The sequence below is a fragment of the Triturus cristatus genome, chromosome 1_1 (assembly GCF_964204655.1).
Source record: "Triturus cristatus chromosome 1_1, aTriCri1.1, whole genome shotgun sequence".
NCBI lineage: Eukaryota > Metazoa > Chordata > Amphibia > Caudata > Salamandridae > Triturus > Triturus cristatus.
In genome coordinates, this window is record NC_140579.1 from 703,529,935 (window position 1) to 703,554,059 (window position 24,125).

Here is a 24,125-nt window from a genome sequence, read left to right on the forward strand (position 1 = left end):
GAAACACGGTCTAACTATAACTATCTACTGGCGACCGCCAGTAGATAATATATATATATATATATATATATATATATATATATTACCTACTGGCGGTCGCCAGTAGGTAGTTATAGTTAGGACCCTGTTTCCATAGGAAATCCGCAACATTCTATTTTGAATAACTTTGGCGCCGGTCGACGAATCCTCGCGAATTTCTCAAAATAGGTGGGGCGCTACGCTCCGCTCCTACCCTGAAAGTCTCGGGGGGATTCGTCAAGCGGGGGCTGAGATAAAAGGGGGGTCCCAAAACGCGTTTTTCCCATGCATTTTTCCATAGGACCTTTAGACAGGGCTACAGCCCGAACGGCTGAACAGAATTACTAGAAATTTGGCAGAGATGTAGTCCTCAGGTCAAGGAAGTGCCTTTTGTAGGTTTGGTGTAAATCTGTTCAGTAGATTCTGAGAAAATAGCCTTTAAATCAATATATATATCTGAGCCAGCTTACGGTACGCTTACCGTAAGCTTACCGTACGCGTACGGTGGCGTGCGCGAGCGCGATTCTGATTGGCTGTTACATCTAAGTAAACATTCGAATCGGTCGAAACCAGGAAGCGGCGGCCGCCATTTTCTCTCTCGCACTCTGAGGGGGGGGCTGTAAACAAAGGCAAAAAACATATAAAGGGGCTGTTTAGACAGCGCCCATGCACATAGCCATGTTAGTTGAGTCCTCAAAGATCCCCCAAGGCCAAAAACGGTAAATTTTTATTTTTTGAAAATTTCGCCGATTACGCTTACCGTACGCGTACGGTGCGCTTACGCTAAAAATTTTAATAAAAAAAAAAAACACTCTCTGTGCATGGCATAATATTGTCATCACTTACAAATTAAATTTAACAGATTACCTATCACAAGGAAGCGCATAATATGTCCTCCATGTGCGCACGGTGCGTAACGTGGGCACGCGGTGCGCGTAGCGCACTGCGTGCCCACCTTGCGTGTACGGCACTAACTGCGTAAAGTGGGCGCGCGGTGCGTGAAGCGCACCGCGTGCTCACTGTGCGCGCACGGTGCGCGAAGCTCTCCGTGCGCGCACGGAACGAACTGCGTTAAGTGGGCGTGCACGCCACGAATGGCGTAAAGTAACTTAGCATTTAAAAAACCGTACAAATTCACTGAAAAAACCATAGGTTTCACACACGTTATAGTTAGGAATTAGCATTTAAAAAACCTTGCAAATTCACTGAAAAAACCATAGGTTTCAGACATGTTATAGTTAGCGGAAATTTTACTGATAAAAAACCAATGAAATTCCCCCGTTATAGTTAGTGCAGGCAACTATAACTCACGCGACCGCAATCTTCTGCTGATGACATATGTGTCTTTATGAAAAAAAAATATTTGTAATATATGTATAGCTAAAAATTTATGGAAGAAGACATGGGCAAATAAGTGTCTAAATACAGTATTAGCATCAGCAGAGGATTGCGGTCGCGTGAGTTATAGTTGCCTGCACTAACTATAACGGGGGAATTTCATTGGTTTTTTATCAGTAAAATTTCCGCTAACTATAACATGTCTGAAACCTATGGTTTTTTCAGTGAATTATATATATATTCACTGAAAAAAAACACAGGTTTCAGGGACGGTATAGTTAGTTCACTCGTACAAAACCAGAGAAATTCGACCGTTATAGTTAGTTGAGCTAACTATCACTCGCGCCCCCGCAATGCACTGCTGAAGACGTCACATATTACATCATTTATGACATGGTCAGTGACGTCACTGATGACATCTCAAATGACATCACCGATGACTTCATCCAAGTGATAATCTGATGCATCTCCTCACACCCAAATTTAACCTTTGATACACCCACTTTAAAATACAGACTACCATGTTCGAAACCAACCATTTCTAAACTCCAGTGTATTGCAAATTGAAATGTCGGAGTATGAAATGTTTTACTGACTTTTTGTTAACAATTACCTTTGAGCACCAAAAAGTCACCTCTTAAATCACTTGCCTGGGTACCGGAAATCGGCTGATTTCCTATTACCCTGCCACCAACTCACTCACTGTTTTACTTTTCTCACTATTTACTGTAATTTTCTAGTTATTTCTGCATTGTCTTCCAACATAAAACCCAATTTTTCATTGTACTAATTGTGGCACCTTAATTTACTCGAATTGAATGGGACCACTGTTCCTTTATAATAATGTTCGAAACCATAGACACACCAATACCAGTTACTACATACCCACTCACTGATTCCTAGGTCTACATACACGTCTACTCATTCACCCATACAGACCCTCACACACACCGCCACTCATCCATGGAGTTACTCACACACCTAGTCAGTCATGCAAAGAATCAATCACACTCCCATGTACTCACCTTTACAGTTATACACACACTACCTCACTTATTCATACAGATACTACCACACATACTCACTCTCTTGTACAATCACTGATACAAGCACACACTCATCCATACAGCCACTCTCACAATCACTCATTCTCACATATAGTCATTTATATACTCCAACACTCACATATACTGCCTTTCACATATGTAGTTACTCACACATGTACCACTGAGACATCCATTCACTCACCAACACACCCATACACACACTCACCCACCATAAAGCCCTTCCCAGCTGTATTCTTGAACTCATACACCCAGTGAATCACCCACTCAAACATCTATGCACAGAGTCACACCCCCCACCCACCCACACAGACCCTCAGGCACCCATACAGACACTTAGACAACCAATCAATAACCCATATAGACACTCATGTAGCTACTCACCAACCCGTGCAGCCGCTTACACATCAACTGACAGACTGATAGACATTTACACAGTTTACTCACTAACCCATGCATTCAGTAAGACACGTTTAATCACTCACTTATACAGTCAGTCACACACCTACTAAATCATCCATTTAGACACTCATACACGCACTCATACTTCAATACACCTTGACACACACACACATATATATATATATATATATATATATATATTCACTGAAAAAAAACATAGGTTTCAGGGGCGTTATGGTTAGCTGGACTTTTCACATTAACTCGCGCGACCGCAATGCACTGCTGATGATGTCACATATTACATCACTCATGACATGGTCAGTGACATCACTCATGACATCACTGATGACATCTCAAATGAAAACACTGATGACATCATCCAGTAAATGTGTGTTTTTCTGAAAATTACATATGTTTTACACATGTATATCTCAAGGTCGATGGAAGAATAAATGGGTATATAAGTGTTTAAATGGATGATTTGTTTTTGAAAAATTGATTGTATAACTGACTGATTAAGTGTATCTTAGTGAATACATGGCTTAGTGAGTAATGTTTAAATATGTAAATATCTGTATCAGTCTCTCACTTTGTGTATGAGTGGCTGCATGGGTTGGTGAGTAGCTACATGAGTGTCTATATAGGTTATTAGTTGGTTATTTGAGTATCAGTATGAGTGTCTGAGTGTCTGTATGGTTCGGTGGGGGATATTACGTAGTGCATAGGTGCATGAATGAGTGACTCACTGTTTGTATGTGTTGAAGACAGCATGTGTGCAGGACTGTATGGGTGGATGAGTGTGTGCATGGGTGTGTTAGTGAGTGAATGACTGTCAAAATAGTGTCTTTATGAGTAACTACATATGTTTTAAACTAGTATATGTGACTATTGGTGTATATAAGTGAGTATCTGTGAGAGTGAGAGATTGGAAGAGTTCCTGAATGAATAAGTATGTGTTTCTATAAGTGATTGTTTAAAAGACTAAGTATGTGTAAGTTTCTGTAGAAGTAAGTGTGGTGGTGTATGTATAACTGTATATGCAAGTAAATAGATGTTTGATTCTTTATTAGCATGAGTGACTATGTGTGTGAGTAGCTATGGATGAGTGGCGTTGTGTAACAGGATGTATAGGTGTATGAGTACATATGATGAGTGAGTACATGTATGAGTGATTGTATAGGACTGTTGGTGAATGAGTGGATGTGTATGTGGATCTTAAACTTACTGAATAGGTTGTTGTAACTGGTATTGGTATGTCCATTGTTTTGAAAATTTTAGTTTCTATTTTTGAATGTGTGTATCAAAGGTTATATTAGGGGGAGAGGAGGTCTGCCACTCTATCACAAGGATGATGTCATCAGTGATGTCATCACCAGTGATGTCATTTGAGATGTCATCAGTGATGTCATGAGTGATGTCACCGACCATTTCATGAGTGATGTAATATGTGACGTCATCAGCAGTGCATTGCGGGCGCGCGAGTGATAGTTAGCTGAACGAACTATAACGGGAGAATTTCAATGGTTTTGTACGAGTGAAAAGTCCAGCTAACTATAACTGCCCTGAAACCTATGGTTTTTTTAGTGAATTTTTAAGGTTTTTTTAAATGCTAATTCCTAACTATAACGTGCTTGAAACCTATGGTTTTTTCAGTGAATTTCAAAGGTTTTTTAAATGCTAATTTCTAACTATGCCTACAGAGATAGGACATGTGAAGAAAGAAGAAAAAACGCACAGAAAGAAAAAAAAGAAATGCAGAAAGAAGCAACAGAAGTCCTCAAAGACGAAGAAAAGTGCAGGAAGAAGGATAACGTGCAGAAAGAACAAACAGAAGAGCAGAAAGAAGCCTTGTTGCAAAATCATCCTGTACCCTCAACATTTTCAGACAGATACTGGTGGTAACTGACTAACCAGTCCTAGAGCCAGTGCTATGTTAAAAGACACTCAGAATACAGTGAAAACACCTACATACACTAGGGAACCATATGCGTTGGGGTCCCCCTGTGATTAGCATGACCTCCTCTGTAAGCCCCTAGTATATAATAGGGCAGGGGATTAAAACTACCTCTTAAAACGCGCCACAGGGCGTGTTTGCAAACGTTAACTCAGGCCCCATCCCCTCCCTTCACCACTGTGTAAACACGCCCTGTGGCCGTTTTTAGTTGGGAGATTAAGTTCATTTGAATCCTGAGGGTCCCTGGGGTCCAACTAGACCACTAGGTACCTCCAGTAAGCGTCACAGAGCTGCGTTGCAGAGAGGTGTAAAAAGTGGCATGGCCTGGACCACCTCTCTGCAACGCAGCTCAGTGGTGCTTACTGGAAGCACCTGGTGGGCTAGTTGGCCCCCAGGGTCCCTCAGGATTGAAGGGGAATTATTTCCCAACTTAAAACGTGCCACAGGGCGTGTTTGCACATGTTAACTCAGGCCCCGTCCCCTCCCTTCACCACTGTGTAAACACGCCCTGTGGCCGTTTTTAGTTGGGAGATTAAGTTCATTTGAATCCTGAGGGTCCCTAGGGGCAAAATAGCCCACTAGGTACGTCTAGTAAGCGCCATTGCAGAGAGGTGTAAAAAGGGGCATGGCCTGCACCACCTCTCTGCAACACAGAGCAGTGGCGCTTACTGGAAGCACCTGGTGGGCTAGTTGGCCCCAGGGTCCCTCAGGATTGGAAGGTAATTATTTCCCCAACTTAAAACGCGCCACAGGGCGTGTTTGCACACGTCACCTCAGGCCCCGTCCCCTCCATTCAGCACTGTGTAAACGCGCCCTGTGGCCATTCTAAGTTGAGAGATTAAGTCCCGTTGAATCCTAAGGGTCCCTGGGGTCAAACTAGCCCACTAGGTCCCTCCAGTAAGTGCCACAGAGCTGCGTTGCATAGAGGTGTAAAAATGGACGTGGCCTCAGAACACCTGTCTGCAACGCAGCTCCCTGGCGCATAATGGAGATACCTGTTGGGCTAGTTGGCCCTCAGGGACACTCAGTATTGAACTCGCCATCCTTGTCGTTTATTTATACAAACATGGGTAGCTATTGACGGGCACATTTAATACACACACGCACCAAGCCATTCAAAGGGGATTCGACAAAAATTCGACCTAACTATGCAAGAAACCCCCTTCACGGTTAATAAAACACACATCCACCGCTGGATGTGTAATACTTTTTATTTTACTCTCTGGAAAGGAGACGAACCTCACGAGAGTCACAGCGTGCTCCTGGCTGAGCCCAATGCTGTGTTACACCCACCAGTGCCCGCCGAATGCCACACACCTCTGTGTTGTATTCCACCAGCTAGTGCGTATGCTATGACACTCTCTAACCCATGTGCACTGTAACACCACCCCGTGAATATGTCATGCAACACTTGCCTTCGCACGGGTTATATTGCCCCAGCTAACGTGCCTTCCTCGATGCCTATGTTATAACGCACAGTGCTATGCCATACATATTACAATCTGGGATCCATATCTTTGTCACAGTGCACATGCAACGTTACACTCCCCAGCACATATTTTATATAACAACTTTAGAGACTAGTTAGGTTACACAACACTGCCCTGTGCATATTACACTCCAAGGCGCATATCGCATAGCACGCGCTAGTGCCTGTGCTATCTCGCACTCTCCAATGAATCTGTCATTGCACACAATGTATTGCATATTATATTTCACGCCCCGGTTCATCTTAAATCACACTTTTTGGTGCATAGTTTATACCATATACTATATCTAGTTTTCATTTTCAATCGTGCTCTCAGGACTATGTTCTATATAACACTGCGTCCACCTACCCTTTTCACGGGCATTACATTTTGCGTTGGGGGGTGGAGGGTCAGGGGGTGTTTCTGCCAAGTGAGCCCGGAGTCACAGTCACAAACTTCCTCTTCTTCCTGAATAAATGTGAGATTATGCTGCATACTTGTTCATATTTTAAGTAGTTCGCACAGACACACATTTTAAAAACAATAAGTTCCTAATACCCACCTTCTCTGATCAGTTAGCTTCCTGCCGCATCCACCTCCTCCCTATCCTCTGTTGTCTGAATCCATGGACTAGCCTCCTCCCTCCTGTCATGCATGGTCTGATGTGCTGCCACTGCCCTCTATTTAGCATGATGTACCAGTCCACTCCTCCTGCCCTCCATTGCCCAATTCTATGGCCCATCATTGACCTCCTGCTTAGCCTCTGTGCTTAGCTTGCTGCCCCTATTCTTCTTCCCCCTGCCCTACGATGTCTTTGTGCATGCCCCTGCTCCATCCTTTTTGCCCACCATGTTCCATGGACCTGCCACTCCTATCTATTCTGAGTGTTCTGTTGAGCTGCCACTCCCCTCCCACCTGCCTAGCATTGTCAGATGACTATAACCTGTCCCTGCCACCTCCACCCTGCCTGTCCACATGCCATGCCCCTATCCCCTTCCTCCTGTCCTTCATGGTCTATTTTACTGCCACACCCTTCTGCCTTCCCTGGTCTGTTGTGCTGCAACTGCTCCTCCTGCCTGCCCCGCACGGTCTGTTGTGAGGCCCCTTCCCCTGAACTCTCGTCTGTGCCCAGGTCCTGACCCTCCCTTCTATCCTCCATGGTCCTTTGTGCATGCCCCTGCACCCTCCTTCTTGCCCATCATAGCCATTGTGCTGCCACTAACCCTCCCGCTTGCCATGCATGGTCTTCTGTGCTGCCATGGCCCCTCCCACCTTCCCTGTGTGGTCAGCTAGCTGCCCCTGACCCCCTCCCACCTTCCCTCCATGGTCTGTGTGTATGCCATCATAGTCTCACTGTTGCTCTCCATGGTGTGTCTTGTTTCTAGTGCCCATCCTGCCTGACCTCCATGGTCATCTTGCTGCTCCTGCCCTGCCCCTTTGCCCCCAGCCCTCTGTTTCCATGTGCAGACCCCTATTCCCTCCCTCCTGGCTTGTCTGTTCCATTGTAATGCCCCTGATCCGTCCCTCCTGCCCTTTATGGTCTGTTATGCTGCAGCTTTCTCTCCTGTCTGTCCATTATGGTCAGCTAGCTACCATTGCCTCTTTCTCCTCTGTTCTCTGTTGTTCATGTGCATGGTCCTGTCCCCTCCCCATTGCTTTCTATGGATTGTTGTGCTGCACTCCCGTCCCGTATGCCCTGTGTGGTGTATTGTGCTGCTGCAAACCCTGATGCCTGCCCTGTAGGGTCAGTTTGGTGCACCTCTCCATGTCCCTCCTGTCCTCTGTTATCCAAGTCCATGTCCCTACCCCAATTCCTCCTGCCTACCATGATCCAATGTACCATACTTGCGAACATTTTGAACTTGGTAAGAGGGAGATTTTGAAAAAAAATTGGGGTATTGATTTTCCCCTTTGAGTTACATTGAAAAAGAGGAGATTGTAGACAGGAGACAGATCAAATAAAGCCCATTTGAGCTCAAAAACATTGGACGTTTCCTGGCTGAAACGGGTCTGTTGGCATGTATGGTTGTACTACCACTGCCTCTTCCTTATGCCCACAATGGTCTATTATATTGCCACAGCCTCTCTTGCCAGTCCTGTATTGTTGGTTTGTTGCCCCTGCCCCCCTTTCCACTGCCCTCCATAGTCTGTTGTGCTGCCACTGCCCTTCCAGCCTGCCCAGTGTGGTCAAATTGTTGCCTCTGCACTCTCCTACCTGCCTTCAATTTTCAGAGTCCGTGCCCCTGGCCTCTGTCTCTCAACAGTATCCCAATGAACAACTTGATTGCTAACATTCTATATTTATTACAAAAGTGTGGAACGCCTGACGTCATCTTGATGTAATCAAAACTGTAATACCTAGAGCATTTCCTTTAGAAATTATATGAGAGGGTCTTATTTGCATCAAAATTATGGTTAGTGCTCTAAAAAACTAAAATGAGGACATATTTTCTGAGTTTTCAAATAGCAAAAAAGAACTTTTAAATTATTTGTAATATTTATGTTTTTTATCCAGTTGACCACTTGATTAAATGTTGCACTTAGGGGAGAGGATGTGGTGTTACTTCCAGAGCTGCAGACTTTGCAACTGGGGAACCAGGTTGGAGTTTCTGCTTCAGCTCAACATTCTGTGATTCTGGTCAAATCACTTAATCTCCCCATGTCTACAACCAAAATGAATTTGATCTTGTGTGATGTAACCAATGCTCATGTAAAGCACTCCAATACCCGACAAGTCTGCTCTATATAAAACTGCAAATACACAAAAAATAAGTGTTTTGCACACTTCTGTCATTGGGCTACATGTGGGCTACATCTGGGTGATATGTGTGCTGCATTTGGGCTCTTTTGTCTCTAGTGGCCATCTTGGGAGATTTATTTGTTATGAAGTTTCCTAATTTCCTCATTTACTGCAGTCTCCTCAGTAGGAAATGCTTTCAGTTTTTTACTTTGATTCCATCAAGAAGGTATTCAGATATGTCACACATTTGCCATAAATTCTGAATGTTAACACTCTAGTTGCTCATTAGATCACTGTAGTAAAGCTACTGCTCACCACGGAAGTCTGCTGCTGGTATTAAAAGTGCATGTTTCAGTCTGCATAGCAGAATTTTTTAAGGAAATAGAAGAGGATTTGAGAAGTCACTCAAAATGTGACCTAATTTTTCTTTCTTCAGCACTAATCATAATTTCTATGGCAGAATGCACCCCCTCATTGTGTTCCTTTTAAAATTAAATGTTTTAAGTGTTACCAGTTTATTCCAATCAAGATGGCTTCAGGTGTGCCATACTTTTGTCATAAGTAAGACAGTAAGTGCTCTAGTTGTTCCTAAGAACACTCTGGGACATTCTGTCATTGGGCTATACTTGGGCTACATCTGGGTGATATTTGTGCTGCATTTGGGCTCTTTTGTCTCTGGTGGCCATCTTGGGAGATTTATTTGTTATGAAGTTTCCTAATTTCCTCATTTACTGCAGTCTCCTCAGTAGGAAATGCTTTCAGTTTTTTACTTTGATTCCATCAAGAAGGCATTCAGATGTGTCACACATTTGCCATAAATTCAGAATGTTAGCACTCTAGTTGCTCATTAGATCACTGTAGTAAAGCCACTGCTCACCAGGGAAGTCTGCTGCTGGTATTGAAAGTGCATGTTTCAGTCTGCATGTCAGAATTTTTTTATGAAATAGAAGAGGGTTAGAGAAGTCACTCAAAATGTGCCCTAATTTTTCTTTCTGCAGCACTAATCATACTTATTTATTTATTTATTTTTGAGATTTATACAGCGCGTACAATTGCCCGTAGGCGTCTCGTCGCTAGAAACTTTGAAGGCATTCCCGAGGTTAAGCCGGTAACTATTCTTGATCAAACAGCCATACTTTCTATGGCAACATGAACCCCCTCAATTTGTTCCTTTTTAAATTAAATGTTCTAAGAGTTACCACTTTATTCCAATCAAGATGGCTTCAGGTGTGCCATACGTTTGTCATAAGTAGGACTGTTAGCGCTCTAGTTGTTCTTTGGAACACTCTGGGAAGCTGCAGTAGAACACAACGGATTCAACTGACAGTCTCTGCCTTTGTTGGATGTACTTGTTTTACTGAGAATGTCAGACTTCCTTCTCACATGACTGAGAAAGATAATGTGAATTTACAGAAAATATGCTGTCAGCTTAGCTTATAGATCACCTTCCAAACCTCTGTGGGAAAAGCATGAGAAAATAGTTTTCTCTCAAACATGATTCATGATATCACAGCAGAAGGCTTTTTCACATGGTAAAATCACCTTAGAACACACCACAATTCCTAAAATGAGTATGGTACCATCAACAAATGATTTATAATGTAACTAAAGTCTTAAAACCTTCTATTAACTGCAATGCTTTTTAAGGAGGTGCTATCATGTGTATTGGTCCCAAGATGGCTGCCAACACTTCTTGGATGAAGTACTGACAGCCAATCAGATCTCACGATGAGATGTGTGGTTAGGCTCCGCCCAGATATATCTATCTTTTTAACTCTAATTTTCTCAGGAACTACTGAACGGATTTACACCATTTAAGCAAAAGGCACGAGTCTGAACTGAGGACTACCTCTTTGCCAAATTTGGTGTAATTCCGTTCAGCAGTTCGGGCTGTAGCTGCGTCAACAGGTTCTATGGGAAAATGCATGTGGAAAATGCGTTTTGGGACCCCCCTTTTTTCTCGGCCCCCGCTTGACGAATCACCATGAAATTTTCAGGATAGGAGCGGACCGGAGCTGGCCAAAAGTTTGGACAATTTCGCAAAGATTCGTCAATCGGGGCCAACGTTATTCCAAATAGAATGTTGCGGATTTCCTATGGAAAATAGGTCCTAACTATAACTACCTACTGGCGACTGCCAGTAGGTAATATATGTATATATATATATATGACATATTTAAACTTTACAGAAACACACAGTCACTGGATGATGTCATCAGTGATGTAATCAGTGATGTCATTTGAGATATCACCAGAGATGTCATCAGTGATGTCACTGACCATGTCATGAATGATGTAATATGTGATGTCATCAGCAGTGCATTGCGGGGGTGCGAGTTATAGTTAGCTCAACTAACTATAACGGTTGAATTTTTCTGGCTTTGTACAAGTGAAATGCTCATTTCTAACTATAACGTCCCTGAAACCGATGTTTTTTTTCAGTGAATTTCAAAGGTTTTTAAAATGCTAATTTCTAACTATAACATAGCAGTCGCGTTTGCAGAGTGGTGGAGAAAGGTGAGCGTGGCCTCTGAACACCTCTTAGCAATCCCACTTGTGAGATTTCCTGGGAGCTAACAGGAGGGGTAGTTAGCCCCCAACGTCAACCTTGGGGGCCAACTACCCCTCCTATTACCTCCAGTAAGTCCCACACAGCAGGATTACTAACTTCTCATACTAGGGCATGCCCCCTTTCTCCACCACTCTGCAAACGATCCCCCTGGCGCGTTCTAAGTTGGGGGATTAATTCCCCTTGAATACCGAGGGTCCCTGGTGGTCAACTTGCCCGCCAGGTACCTCCAGTAAGCACCACAGACCTGAATTGCAGAGAGGTGGACACAGGCCACGTCCCCTTTCTCCACCACTCTAGAAATGTGCCCCCCTGGCGCATTCTAAGTTGGGGGATTAATTCCCCTTGAATACTGAGGGTCCCTGGGGGCCAACTTGCCCACCAGGTACCTCCTGTAATTGCCACAGAGCTTGATTGCAGAGAGGTGGACACAGGCCACGCTCCCTTTCTCCACCACTCTGCAAACGCGCCCCCCCTGGCATGTTCTAAGTTGGGGGATTAAGTCCCCTTGAATACTGAGGGCCCCTGTGGGCCAACTAGCCCGCCAGGTACCTCCAGTAAGCGCCACACAGCTGGATTGCAGAGTGGTGGTCTGAGGCCACGCTTCCTTTTTACACCACTGTGCAAACACGCCTCTTAGCGCAGTGCTGCTCGAGGGATGAAGTCCACTTGTGTCCTGAGGTCCTCAGGACACAAGAGGACCTCATCGCCCCACCACTAGTGCGCCAAGAGGCGCGCTTGCAGAGTGGTGTAAAAAGGGGCGTGGCTTCAGACCACCTCTCTGCAATCCAGCTGTGTGGTGCTTATTGGAGGTACCTGGTGGGCTAGTTGGCCCCCAGGGACCCTCAGTATTCAAGGGAACTTAATTCCCCAACTTAGAACGCACCAGGGGGCGCGCTTGCAGAGTGCTATAGAGAGGGGGCGGAGCCTCCGGCGAGTTGCCGGTTTCTTTTTATTTTTTTTTATTTTATGGGATGGGGGCTGCATGGCCCTCCTTCCCTGGGCCACTTTTGGCCCCGGGGACCCCATCCCCAGGGCCTGGCAGGCTTGTTTTTATTATTTTTTTAAACATTTGAGGAGGTTGCCCGGGTGGCCCCCTTCCCTTAGCCACTTCTGGCCCCAAGGACCCACTCCCCCGGGGCCGGCCTTTCCGTGTATTTTTTTTAAATGTATTTAAAATATTGGGGAGGGGAGCCGCCTGGCCCCCCTCCCAGGACACTTCTGGCCCCGAGGACCCCATCCCCCGGGGCCCAGCCTAACCGTTGGGGACCGTGGGGGAAGCCATAATGCCCCTGTTGTCCCACCAGCTCCCCGCCTCCTGCTGGTGCCGGCATTGCTTTTCAGCAAGGGCGGGTGCTGACATGAGCAGCTCCACTTTCCTGCTCTCGCTTCAATGAAGCAAAGCAGAGTTTGCTATGACAGAGCGGGAGCTGTGCTCCCACCCTGCCATAGCAAACAGCAATGTCCCGGGGTGGGCACCCCGGGACATTGCAGGAGCCGGCCCTGGGGAGTGGCAGTCCCCAGGGCCATCAATGGCTCCTGGAGAGGGCCGCACGGCCCCTCTCCCTTAATTTACATAGCCCCGGGGAGGTGGTGGGTCTGAGGCCAGGTGTCCGCTACGGATCCCCGCATTTCAAAGAGTATGTGCCCCGGGGAGGTGGTGGTCCGACCCTGCTTAGCTTCAGAAATCAATTGAGCACATATATTCCTTCTCCGCAAGCAGTTAGCCTAACACCTTTTTTCTTTTACCGTACCTATACATATATTTATCTATTTATTTAAGCAAATAAAAAAATAAAAAAGCTCATTTACCTTTTATAGTCTCTTGATTTTGCTATTCTTTTTTCATCTTCTAAAGTTCCACAAAAAGAATTCTAAATTGGTGACAAAATATTACCATTATTTGAACTCTAGTAAGGACTTCCAACTAGTTTTCTTTAAATATTTATTTATTTTATTATTTAATTCCATAAGTCTCACCTTATAACGATTTTCATCTCCAAGTTCTAAGTTCATCATTGTCAGTATTTCGTAATTTATTAAGTTCCCCTTGATAAGGTCTGTGAAGAGTAAATAAAACACTTCATTTCATTTCATTTCATAAGGCTTTATTCGGAGCTTAAACACAAAGTCCATAAAAGCACATACACAACAGTAAAAACAACATCATATTAACAAAGAATCAGACTGTTAAAATACATTTAAAAAAACATTAAAAAACAGTTTAAAATATCATACTAGGCCTTGCTTTGATGGCTCGAAGAAGAAAAGTGTCAGTAAAGAAGCATACATCAGGTGTCGGGTTAAATAACAATTTCATAGTATCTTTTACAGTCCTAACTCCATATTTCTTAAAAACAGGTTTTAAAAAAGCTGAGCGAAAATTGCCATAAATCGGCCAAAATAATAGAAAATGCAAGGTGCTTTGAGCCATAGTATTATCACAGGGGCAGGGACCATTCGGGCGTTTTTTGATACTTGGAAATGCCACCAAATGGTGGACAATCCCAAAACGCAATCTTGTCAGTACGAACCGATGGGAGGGTCTGGTGACAAAACTCAGATAAGGTTGAAAACCCATCGTCTCACAGAAACTACCGTAGAACAAACAGGTAGATAAATTACCACTGACCCTCCCACGCCCCTCTATCTTATGGCTCGTAAAAACAGTTTTCATTTCGTTTTTGGTCAGACTAGAGACTGCATCATGATCCTCTATTACATTAAGACCATAGATCTCCAGGAAACTACCCGAAACAAATTTGACCCATGGAATCTTTAGATGATTATCAATAGAGAAACAATCTTTGATGATAGCTCTATTTAAGGAGGTCTCTTCCTTTGCCCAAATAGCACGCCACAACAAAAGTGGTCTAAGGGCTACAGAATCTATAAGATGTTGGATACCAAACTCTCTGTGCACCAAATCGGTAGAGACCGAAGTGGGGAGACACAGGAGTCTTTTTAGGAAGAGATTTTCCTCCACTTGTAGACTACCACTAGGAGAATGCCCCCAAATACCAGCACCATAAAGAGCTATAGAAAGACACCTCATTTGATATATTTTCAACATGTCTTTTAACCGTTTATCCCCAATTTTAGATGCGAACTGAAACACCCCATGTGCGCATTTCGCCATTCTCACTCTAACATGATTGATCTCACTGGACCAACTACCTGACTTAGAAAATGTTATACCTAGGTAGTTAAAAGAGTCCACCGTTTGGACCTTAACCCCATCAATAAAAAACGAATGCGGTTTTTTACAGCTCTTACCACATTCCATAACAAATGTTTTAGTTTCATTAATCTTCAACTTCCTTTCCTTAATGAACAGAGAAAACCTGTCCATTAGGCGTTGAAGACCAATGGGGGTCCTAGATAAAATGACGGCATCGTCCGCATAAAGTAAAACTGGGACATGAAAATCAAGGGTTTTGGGGGCGTCAGCCACAACAGCCTTTAAAACAGAGTCAATCTCTTTAATAAAAAGTGTAAAAAGTAGAGGGGCAAGCACACAACCTTGTCTGATTCCACGTCTAATAGGTAACTTAGGGGTACGCTCCCCTTCCGGGCCAAAGCGAACACTAGTTCTAAGGTTAGCGTATAACCGGGCCAAGAAATAAACAATGCCCTCGGGTGCCCCCAATTCCAATAATTTCTCCCATAAAATCTTATGGTTCACCATATCGAAGGCACTGCTCAAATCTGCAAAGCAGAGAAAAAGAGAACCATTCTTGGCCTTCGTGTACTTCCCTATGAGAAGATTAAGGTTGAGGCACTGTTCTACTGTCCCTCGGCCCTTCCTAAAACCGTATTGGGAATTGGCTAATATATTGTTTGAATCGGCCCATTCTTCTAGTCTAACCAGAAGCACCCTGCTCATGATTTTCACGGAGGAATCGAGAAGGGAGATTGGACGGTAGTTCTTAGCGTCCCTCCTCTCCCCCTTCTTATATATGGGAATAATGATAGATTCCTCCCAGGTGTGTGGGACACCATAACGGACCGCTGCATTAAATACGTTAGTTAATAACGGGCCCCATATCTCTGGTTCTTTTTTGTAAACATCTATGGGCACCCCGTCGGGCCCCTGGGCCTTTCCTCCCTTACTAACAGAGATGCAATCCTGAACCTCGGAAATTAAAATGTCTAAAGGAATGACAGGCCAGTCCCCACCACCCGCCTCCTGAGGTTTATCCGAGTCAAAAATCACGGAGAAGTGGGACACCCAGCTTTCTGCACTGACATTAGCCGTCAGTTCAGGCATCTCCTCGTTCTTAAGAAAGGGACTATTAACTGTTGCCCAGAAAAGGGAGGAATGAGAAGTTTCAGCCGCCTGGTCTAACTTGTCCCATGCCTCTTGTCTCAGTTCGGCCTTCCTTTTTTTAACTGCGGCCTGGTAGGTGGCTCTGAGCTCCCTAACCAAAATTATATCCCTTGGTTTAGCTACGAGTGCCTCTTTTAAACCTTTAAGGGCAATGGTGCTAGCGTGGTCGAACCACCCCCTTTGCCTGCACGACTTACCCTTAAGAAGCTTAGTAAATTTGGCATCAATAATGAGATTAATATTTATAAACTTGGGTACAATTACATCCGTTAATACTTGGCTCTCTAAAATACCGGCAATTTCGTTTACGCAATTAATAATAATGGAGTTGGAGAGAGTATCAGCTTTTTCTCCCTTCCACCTAATTCTAATTCCATTTGGACGGTGGGGTTCGATATTAGCTATAGTGTTTGGGTAGGGGCTTTGTTTCGCCTTCCAAAGAATGGCCTCCATAGTTAGGCAGTTGTGATCGCTAATGAGATTATCAACTACCAAGGGGGCTGTGCACCACGGGTTAAGGCTAGTTGAAATGCAAATAAAATCAATCACCGTGTTTGCATTTCGGCCCGTAAAAGTAGGGATAATTTCCCCAGAGGCATCTTTCAGATTCTCCAACAATTCCATGTCATAAGTCATCAAGATTTTGTTTAATGAATCTCCGTATGGATTATGGGGAAAATGAGAGACGCCTTCCCCCCGACAATTTACAAAACCACAAACCCTGTGGGCGGGTAATGGGCACACAGCAATATTAAAATCCCCTAGCCATATGAAATCAAACACAATATTGTTACCCGTTACTATGTCAGCCAAAGCAGACTCTAATGCAAACACTACCTGCTGCCTAGTATTGTCAAAAACATTATTATAAAAATTAATTAAAAGAATATTTCTACCCAGCTCCTGGTATAGCCATAGGATCTGGGAATGGGCCCCAATGGGTACATATTTCTTAACAATAAGTGGTGCATCCACAGAAATCAGAATCAAAAGCCCACCCTTAGCTCTGCCCGAGGTGGAAGCCACCGCCGGCAATTGGTAAGAGACAAAACCCGAATAATTAATGGGGTCCAGACTCCAGGTTTCCTGAAAACAAATGATATTAAACTTATTAATAAAATCTAACCATCCTAAACAAGCCTCCTTTTGTGAGAGGCCAGCAACATTCCAGCAGGCTATAGAACACCGGTCCCAATTATCTGATACAGTGGGTTTAAATGATACTACCCCATCGCCAGTGGTCGGACTTACAATTCCACAAGCGACTGGTGCATCAGTAGAGTTAACACTGGATCCACTAATACCAATGGCCTCCACTGATTCTGAAGCCCCAAGGATCGATCTTACATTTCCACAATCGACTGTTACATCAGTATTATAAACACTGGAACCACTTGTAACAATGGCCTCCACTGATTCTGAAGCCACAGGGACCACACTACAACTCCCCTCGCCCAGGGTCATATCCACAGTGCCTGGGTCCACCATAGGAGATACCAGTCAGTCGTTACAGTCGAGCCCACTCAGGGGCTGGAATCTATTATACGTGGGGATAGTGGGGTCAACACACGTGTTCATATCTCTGATCCTCCCTCGGGGATGCTTAGCATCCAATTGAATATCATGATCTCTATAAAAGAACCCAAGGGGGCGTAGAGAAATTCCTTGATCTCGTATAGGAAGAGATGCGGCTTTGATCAGGACCGTGGAGGTAAGTTGAGGATTTCGAAAATTAATAACAATACAATCCCCTCCACATGTCTTGCGGGATTTCCCCACCCAGTTAGTTCTTCTGGTGCTTAAAATATCCCCTGACAAAGCTACGGGGAAACCACACTGCCGGTGGAGCCAATCCACGGTTTTATTCTTTAATGATGAATGGGATTCATCAGAACCGTGGTTGCTTCCAGTCATTCTTAAAGGAGGAACATTGGTTAAAACTGCCACAAAAGGTGCACAAGTCGGAGGTAAATCTGGCTGATGGCTACTAGATCTATTAAAATTTGCATTGGGACCCACCGGCTTCCTTAGAACTGAGCTAAAAGATGGTTTAGCTTGGGCCGACAACTGCGGGGGAGAATTGGGAACAGCTGAGGGAGCTACACAAACATTCCCAGGACCAAAAGTGCTGCTCACGGCCGACGTTACAACCAAGTTACGGGAGTTACATGGTACCTCCACAGGGCTAAGTTCATTATCATTAGTTTTTGCTCCCTTGGCGGCCTTAATAAATGTATCCACTAAACCTCCCAATCTGACTACTTCGTCTGATATTGTTGCCAGTTTAATCAATAGGGGTTTAACAAGTATGTCAAACTTGGCATCAATAGCATTAATTAAAAGATCTAATTGCTCCTTGTCTAAACTGATCGTGGTACCATCCTGTAACTTTTTTTTTGCTCACATTGGGCATTAGACAATGAGGGATCAGTTCTTTTAACGGGGCGGTTCCCTCCTCGTTTAGGCTGATTAACCTTGCTATTGTTTCTACAAGATCGTATTAATCTTTGTGGCCTCGGAGCCTGCACTTTAGGAACTGACGGATCAATAGTGGTTTCTGGGCCAGGTTCCGCATCGTTAGGGGGCCCAGAGATAACCATAGCCTCAATTGTGGTATCATGTGTGTCAGCCAAAATAGAACTATCCATTGGATCTATAAAAACACTAACATCCTGATAGATCGTTGACTGAGTAACCGATCCGTCAGGAGAGGTAGGGCTCAGGCTTTGAGACCCCGGTCGTCCAAGGGACTTCCTCCGTTCTTTGTTGATTTTATCCACCATCTTGACTAAATAGTTATCCATAGTGGACTTAACAACCGCTGATTTGGCTTTGGGCATAATGAGCCGGCCTAGACCGGTACCCAAACTCTAAAATAGATTAGCACCACAAAGCAGCACCCTGCAAACCTGTACTAGAAAAGACAGTCTAGCATACATGAAAACTTCCCGTAATACCACAGTAAGGATCACTGCCCTACCCTTATGACTATAACGTTACGACAAATCACACAACGGGTTAGGCAGAATAACTGCGGACGGACAGACCTGTATACGGCCCCCTCCAGCCCCCTCCTGTCCCGGACTGTCACAGACTGTCCGCCCTTAGTCCGGGCTTCGTCCTGGGCGTCCCGCGGCGCGTCCCGCTCTGCGGAGGGTAGATGTTTTTAAATGAGCGGGAACCAATGGTCATGGGTTGTGGGCAGAAAGGCGGACCTCCGCGCAGGTGTGCTCACGCACGGACTCCTGGACAATGGAGTCCCGTGCGATGCTCTTTCCCGAGCACAACAGCAATGGCAGCGGCAGCAGTCCCTGGTTTCTACCCCTCCTGGGGTGACGGGCAGCACAACGCGATTCTGTCCTCAGGTGCGAAGCGGGACCCGCGTCAGCGGGTTCCGCGAGCTCTTTTGAAGGGTGTGGACAGGAAGGCGGTCCTCCGCGCAGGTGTGCTCACGCACGGACTCCTGGACAATGGAGTCCCGTGCGATGCTCTTTCCCGAGCACAACAGCAATGGCAGCGGCAGCAGTCCCTGGTTTCTACCCCTCCTGGGGTGACGGGCAGCACAACGCGATTCTGTCCTCAGGACACTTATAAATTCCATTTCTTTAGCCTCAACCTTAAATTTCTATTAGTACTCTTTTGGCAATTTATTCACTAGCCACTCGACCATCTCCTTAATACACTCTATATTAGAGGCAGAGATTGTCCTTACACTTATAAATCCCTTAAAACCAGCAGTTCCCTCCACAAGAAAGTTATAGTTAATCAAGTTATAGAATATTATATAAGGTATCCACTATGGGGAGACTGATACTATTTAAGGATAGAGGAACCTAATGATATATTCTCTAACTTGATATTTATTCACTGAAAAAACCACAGGTTACAGGCTCAGATTTCACTAATACAAACCATTATAAATGAACGGGCATTCAGTTGACATATGTTAGAAATGGTGTTGCTCAGTAGTACACAAAAAATAGTAATTTTGCTTAGTATATAGCTATAAGTCTCAAAAGCATTTGTGAAACCCTTACACTCAGTGGAGGATGTCATCAGGGATGTAATTTGCGATGTCACAAGTGTTGTCACTGACCAGGTCATGAGTGATGTAATATGTGAGGTTATTAGCAGTGCATTGCGGGGGCGTGAGTTATAGTTAGCTCACTTTAACTTTAACTGTTGAATTTAAATGGTTTCGTACGAGTGGAAACTGAGCCTAACTATAACGTCCTTACAAGTGTCTCAGGAGGTGATATTGTTAAACCTCTTGGGTGAGATTTTGCACTGAAAGTCATCATTCTAAATAATAAAACAGTTTTTTTCTCCATAGGAATCCTGAACTTCTCATCCTGTTGGCCATTGGAGGATGGACCTTTGGCACGGCAAAGTAAGAGCTGCTTTTAGAATCAGAATGTTCTACTTTGGGATGCAAGTGTGGTCAGTGATCTACATTGACGAACTATCAGAGAGTAGAGTTGGGAGGAGATAGTGAGTAAGACTATGAAGGAGACAGTGAAGTCTGAGAAGATGCTCCATGAAGTTAGAGAAGGGAATAGTCAGTGAGATTAGAGATGGACATAGGTCTAAACTCAGGGCTGAAAAAGGACATATAAAGTGAAGTTGTAGATGAATACTGAAATGTGTGGTTGTACAGAAATTCTGTTCAAGTGGTAGACTGAAGTTGGGGATTATATTCCTAATATTTAATGGAGTTTTAAGCTTTCATTGAAGTTGAAATTGATAAGTAAAGTCTCAAAGTTAGAAATGTCAATACTGATTACCACAGTGATTGCAGTTGATGACCCAGGGTATAAAATATGCCCATGTAGCAAGAGCACCTTGTGATTGATCAGTTTTGTAGATTCACAGCTATGTCTGCCTCTGTGGCGAACCTCAAAATATTCATTGAGTCGGTGATTGACTGGCTGCGTTTGTATGGATTAGACGTACTGGACCTGGATTGGGAGTACCCAGGGAATGCGGACAGAGGGAGCCCTCCAGAGGACAAGCAGCGCTTCACCGTCCTGGTTCAGGTCAGAGAACATGTATAAAGATGAAATCTATGCAGAGACTGTCCTACCTGTAGGGAGCAGCTGAACTCATTCCTAAAACTGTCACAGGCGGAGTAAATGGCTAAAATCTGATGAACTTGTCATTAGAAGCCATTTTAGACAGCAGGGGGTTGTCTTGTCATATTGAGATTGTACAATATCCCCATACCCGCGAAAGGATAGTAGAGCTGGGACAGAGCCAGTGATTGGCACACGTTTAACCCTCTGTGCTGTCTTATTGGCTAATTCGTCACACACTGCCCATGTTCCTTCTAGCCCTGCTCGCTGTGTTCAAGGGCCTCCCTCGCCTATGTACAGCCTCAGCTTCTCACAAGGACCATTGATGCCCATTGCCTCACCCTGTATTTCTACTCAATGCAAGCCGCTCATACTGTCTACCCATACAGCTGTGGTTGTGTCTTACTCCTCAAACTGTCTCTCCATCAACCCTCTATCCCCTGCTCTTCACAATGTCTCCATGTATCCTTGGACCCCACTCACTGCATCCATTTGGCCCCAGCTCCTCACACTGGGCCAAATTCCCCAAAATCTGACTGTGTCTATAGCAGACGGACACACAAAGATTCACAAACTCTGAAAGCAGCTCTAAAAATGGATTCACAGAGCCAGGATGGCCATCGTCTTGCATGCACTGATGTTACTCATTAGTATTTATTAGAAACACCTCAAGGGTTAATGAGTGTTTCCAGGGGAGCATCAGGCTATTTATTCGAAGGAATGCAATGTAAATGAGGTGAACATCTATTGAAACACTACTCCAGGCTGTAACTCAAGCCACTGCAACCTTGAGGTGTGGAGGGACCTCACCCCTTTAGTGGGCCCCAAACACTTCAGAGGTCCCAAACACTTCAGGGGTCCCCATTCAGTCCAAGGTCAATGATTATCCGTCAGCTATGGGAGACACAAGGGCCCCTCGTCACATTCCACAGAGGAGACCCATCAGTTTACATCATGCTGCTGTACTACTCTCTGAGTATACACTGAGTTTAAAAAATAGTTGTGAAAGCAAACAAACATCCTAATTCCAGGCAGATGGGGTTTCTGCACATGTGTACTCCGCAAACTAGGATAAGGAGTAATAATCATGGTGCAAAAGTTGCAAATCACAAACTAGTCTGAAGCATGCCAAATAAGTCTGTAATTCGCGTACAAAATCTTAAATCTACTCAATGAATTTGCAACTGCCCAGGTACCCATAAATGTACAATTATTGTCTGAATCAGACTCACTGTCTCTCCATGTGCCCCTGTCTCTTCAACCTGTGCCCATGTGTGCCCATCTCCCTAGGCTGCCTGCCATGTGGGTCCATCTTTTTATATGTGCCCTGGCTTCCTCCCAGCATATGTCCTTGTGCTTTATCCTCTGTACACTGTTCATGTGAGAGTGCATTTCACACCGTTTGTCCCTTTGCTCCTCAAATGTGTTCATGTGCCTCTGGTGTGCACACACTTTTTGCCTTTCTGTCCGACTCCCGAGCTCCCCCCAGTGCCTGCCTGTGTGCCCGAGCCACCCTGACTGTCTGTACTTTCCTTCAACACCCCTCATAGAATGTCCATATTACCCCTTCCTTTTTCACTGCCTGTTCATGCTTCCCCCTCTTCGTTCTGTAAACTTGTGCCAGTGGCCATGACTCCTCACATGGTCTATTGTGATTCCCAGGCTCCTCACATGTTGTTTTTGTTCCATGGCTCCTTCCAAAGTCCAGTCATGCGCCCTTTGCCCTTCACACGGTGAGCATGTCCCATAGCTTTGTCCTGTGCCAGTCCATATGCCCCTCCTCCCCACACGCTGTCCATCTTCCATGGCTTCCCACACTGCCTTTCCATGTTCCGCAGCCCTGCTAAGTGATGGACAGTGAGATGTGTTCACATCCTAACTTTCACCTTGGGGAATGAGAAGATGCCTCCCTACGTTTGACCAATCTCTGGACAGTGAGATGTGTTCACTTCCTAACTTTCACCTCGGGGAATGAGTAGATGCCACCCTACTTTTGACCAATCTCTCCATACCTCTAAATGCCACAAAGAAAATGTAAGGGAATGTCTGCTGCTCTGGGGATAATGAGGACTTCTTAGTACAGTGTTTGGGAAAAGTGTGGCCATTTGTAGGATTTTTCTGGGCGCCTCTGCTAACCCTTGCATCACCCAACCCCTTGCAGCATGTCTAGCGTCCTAGATCCGTTGCTGTAGTAGAGGAGTGAGAGTTCGTGGCCGTTGACTCATGGCTTGATCTTCAGCAAGCCATAACCACTCAGGGCCTCGTTTACAATAATTTGATGCATGGCAGTGCAGTAAGCCTTCCTGCTGAGCTGCTGTGCGTCAAAATAAAAGGGCAGGAATATATTGTATCTACAAGATACGGTGCATTCCTGTCCTTCTCCCCTGCACTGGAGCACAAACAGCAGCTGTGCACCAGCGCAGACACCCTTGCGTCATTTTGCAAGGGCGCCTTCACTGAGGGGATGATTTTTTGTGTGCAGAAAGAGACACCTTCCTCTGCAGCACGCATAGAAAGAGGAAACAAGAATTTGCAATGCAATAGGTCTCGCATTTATGCGAGTCTAAGCTATTGGCATTGTAAATGACAATGCCTTTTATGTATGTTTTAATAACGAAAACAAAAATAAAAGGCATTGTTATTTGCAATGTCAATAGCTCAAACTCGCATAAATGTAAAAAAAGTGGTGCTACGTCGCTTACATCATCATTACGGCTGCCCCTGTTCACAGGATACGGCGGTTGTTTTTGGCCGGGGCCCAGCGTGCACGACACAGCCTCCCCCTTTTATCAAGCACCCCTGGTTAAAAACTGCTGTGTACATTCTAGTTCCATGAACTTCAACAACGTCTAGGAAAATAGCGACCCAAGTGGGATTTATTTTTTATTTTTCTGTATTTCTTTACTTACACCAAGCATACATTGACGCATAACCGAACTCATAAATGCGTAGTGTATTATGAAATCCCATTACCGAGTAAATTCGTCTTCCCTCTGGGTTGAAAATTACCTGTAAGGCTTCAGAGCCAACTCCTATCGCCAGTCGCCTCTCTTTCAACTCGAAAGTAATAGGTTTTGACAGATACTTAAACTAGATGATTGAGGGGAAAATGTGAAGAAATTCATTGATGATCGACAATAATTTAATGATCTGCAGGAAGTAATTTTCT

At 44.6% G+C, this 24,125-nt stretch overlaps 1 pseudogene; it reads left to right on the forward strand.

The window, feature by feature from the left end:
* The window catches only part of LOC146870907 (acidic mammalian chitinase-like), a 206,756-nt pseudogene that overhangs the window by 15,548 nt on the left and 167,083 nt on the right, over positions 1 to 24,125 (forward strand).